The sequence below is a fragment of the Sabethes cyaneus genome, chromosome 1, assembly GCF_943734655.1.
Source record: "Sabethes cyaneus chromosome 1, idSabCyanKW18_F2, whole genome shotgun sequence".
NCBI classification, from domain to species: Eukaryota; Metazoa; Arthropoda; class Insecta; order Diptera; family Culicidae; genus Sabethes; species Sabethes cyaneus.
In genome coordinates this window covers 124,429,544-124,433,473 of record NC_071353.1, presented here as the reverse complement: position 1 = coordinate 124,433,473, position 3,930 = coordinate 124,429,544, and positions in this window count along the sequence as shown.

Genomic DNA, 3,930 nt, shown 5'->3' with positions numbered 1-3,930 from the left:
TTATATCTTATTTTGGCCTTAGAAATGACATTCGATATATTTTATATAATTTTTTTTATTGATTAAAGAGATTTTAGATTATAAATATTTTATAAAATGATTTTTTAATATCTCTTATACTACTGCATTTGTTATTCAATACCTTAATAATACTAAAATATGTTATTCTAAACTTTGAATACAGTCATGTTATTGCTTTGTTATTCAAATAACACAAGTAGTTATTCTTTTGGCCTTAAAGGAGTAAAATTTTGATATTATTTTTTGTTATTTTACCATCCATGTCAGCCAAAACAAGACCAAATTTTGATATGAGTTTTTCGATTTCGAATAACACATTTTGATATTATTTTGCTCTTTGCCCCTGCTCGGGTTCTTACGGCACATCAAAATGTTCCTTAACCAATTCGAACACTTTTTACGGAGATTGCAATAATAAACTACCCCGTCGTGTATATGCTGTAGGTTTTTCAGACAAATAAGTCGTATGCCAGCTCTAAATGGGTGGCACGTATTGTCATGTGAACTCCCCTGCTTTTTCCGCACTGGGACCATGCTTGTATAGGTCCGAAATAATCTATCCCGATGTGGGTGAAGGGACTTGCCGATGCCGTCGTTCTGCATCTGGGAAGTATCTAATCCTGATCCTAAGTCGTTCGGGCTTATCAGTTTTGTTGCTACAAAATTGGCAATGTCCTTCAGCTCGCTTCACTGTAGTTCAAATGTTTATCACCCAGAAGTTTTGTCGTAAGTTTGTAAGTCATTACTGCTTCTATTGCGCAGTGTAGAAAACATTCGTGGTAATACTTTACAATGAGATCCGTGACAGGGTGTTTATTTGGTAGTGAGCGATTCCATGCTAAATTGCGAAAAAATAACTTTTTTTTATTTGTAATTTTTGATTTGGCTGAATCTTTGCATATATAGTCGGTGTTAAATCAGACCGGTCTAAGTCGCAAAATTTAAAAACAAAAAAAAAAGAGTTAATGACATCAAACGAAGAACAAGAAATTACTAAGCTACATTTTACACTAATCAGACTACATAAATGGTGCAAACAGTCAGAGTTCTGAGATGATTTCGAGCGATTGATAGCTATAAAGCATACAGAGCAGCAAACTTTGAACGCATTTTTATCGAAATCAAAGTTTTGTCACTTGGTTCGGTCTGACTTAACACCGACCATATGTTCTCTTCAAAAAAAGATGTCATTTTATCATATTAGTTAGGCCATTACAAATGTTTTTTAAAGTTTTTGTCCTTCGGATGCTGGGCAACTGGAGGGGGGGGACAAACAAAAAACAAAGAGATTTTTTTAATCACGCAAAAAAAATAAGATTTTTAGGAATTTTTACTTGAAGTTTAATCGTGAAACCCGAAACTATTCTTGCTTTCCATATATACGTTATTATTTTCCATGCAAAAACCTTCCAAAAAAAAGTTTTTTGCCGATTTTCGAAAATTACATTACTTGTACTTCCACTTTTGTTTCGTGCTAGAAACGTTAACACTCACACTCCATACTAAACTCTTTTTTCGGGTTCGTTAGGCTGCAAAACACACAAATAAGATTTTATACAAAAAAAATTTACTCAGGCTTAAAAATTAACCCCCCTCCCCCCCGATTTTTAGACCCAATTTTAAAGGGCGGGAGGACAAAAACTTTGAAAATAATTTGCATTGGCCTTATTTTTTTAAGATCTCGACAGCTTTTTCAAAACGGCCTAACAAAAAATGAAACTAATGAATTAAATATTTTATATTAGAAAAGCGGTTTGTTTAATCGAAATGGTGTCTTCAGCAAAGTTGTAGATAATAAATTTGCCCTTCTAAAAAAATATGGGCACCGTAAAAAAAATCTTTTTTGTTGGTCAAAAAATGAAATTAAAACTAAAAAGTTAAATGTCTAAAAAAGCATATTTTTAGCATATAAAAGCATATAAAAAAAGTACAAGGGTCCATGCCTAGTGGCACGGGCGCAGGCTTGAAGTAGGACTACGAATGTAGCGCAATTCGTCTCCCAATGCTAAAGCCGGTGATTTTTGAATGAATTTCATATATAGATGCTCAAGTTGCATATTAAAAATTGTGTTCTTACATGTGATACAAGTTGGAGCAGATTTGGGGAATTATTTCGAACAGTTTCGAGTAGATGCAGATTATTTTTTGCAAAAATCTGGCATCTCTGGTTCCGCTAGGCAGCTTTATACACATGTGTATGTGATACGATTTGTTTCGACTACATCGTGGACACGCTGCTGTCTTGAAGGTTGGGAACACGATTATGAATCTGCCTGGACTGGCACTGGACCGCTGGCATCTTTATTTTGTTTCGTGATGCCGTAATTTACAGCAATTCGCCATTACGCCATGAAGGTCGTCTGTGGTGTGCTGGAAATGGCAAGGTCGCAGAAGTTTTACTATTTTCGCAGTTAAATAATAAACAAGCAAAGTAAAGAATGAAAGTTTCAATTTAATCATTCGTAAGCATACTGGTAGCTTTGTTTTAAAAAACTCTTAAATGTTGTAAACAGGACCGGAACGTCTACCTATTAAAGCGTCCGATGTCTATTTGATAATTCTAAAGATGGTTATTCAGTTATTTATGCGGAAGTCAAATTCATGTTTTTGGAAATTAAAACTAAAATGTTAAAAAATTATTTGCTGTGTGAATAACTGGAATTAATTGCAGTTTACAATCCGAATAAGTTCTTTAATGTAATTACGTCAAAAAAAGCCAACAGACGTTTCTTTAACGTTCGTCTTGTACTTCTACTTCAGCGTCCTGGATGTCCGGGTCTAAAGCTGCGTTTAAAAGTTATAAGCAAAAATGTGAAAATCACGTGACACGATTTTCTCCGGAACCACGCAACCAATTTTAACGATCTTAGTACCAAACGAAAGCTCTTGCTATTACTAAATATTTTACCAAGTTTTATTGAAAACGGACAAGCAGTTTAAGAGTAAGCTTTAAAAAACCTGTTTTGACAAGGTACAAATGAACGCCTGTTTCTCAGAGATGGCCAAACCGATTTAAGCGCTATTAGTTTCATTTGGCAGGTAATATAGCCGGATAGATCACTATTGAATGGTTTTTTGATTGGACGTTTGATGCGAAAGTTATGAGCAATCAAATACACCACACCAAAATTAACAATAATTTATAATGATTTTAACCAAGATAATTTACCTAATTTCAATTATTTTAATATCAAACGAGAGGTTTTGACACTACGAATATATATACAAAATTTCATAAGAATTGGTTTTACCGGTCAAAAGATATTAACCCTCGAACACTCGCGCCAACTGTTGTAACACGGTTACTCGCGCGCACAATAGCCCAAAACCAAAGAAAACGTGCGCACTAGAGTTTTGGCTAGGAAAACTTGACTTTAAGTATATCTAATCTTTGGAAGAGTTTCTTAAAATTGAAAGCTCTATCGTCTGATAGAATTTGAATTTTGATTAATCCCCCTAATAGTGAAATAAAAAAAATATTTTTCTTCACTTTCAATATAACACATTGATGTGTTCTGCAAAGTTTTAGAGCATTTTATTACAAGAAATTTTGCTATATACAGTAACCTTCTATCTCTTCAGCGAAGATAGAAAAATCTTATTTATTGTATATGAATTTGTAAAATCAGGTTTTCTATTTTGGCTCCTTTTGTAATTATTGTATGACTTTTTCATGTATTACAAAGTTGTACAAATAATCAAAATACACAACTATACTGAATATAGTATACCTCTATGTTTGCTTGTTTAGGAACTGTAGAACTTTGATTATAAAAAATACCCCAATTTTGACTCCGAATTTCTCGACTACCAACAGACGGATACATTTTAAACATTTTACATTTGCTGGTAGTTTTGCTGCATAGAGACAACATTTTTTCATTTGAAGAAACGAGAGAAAATTCCAGT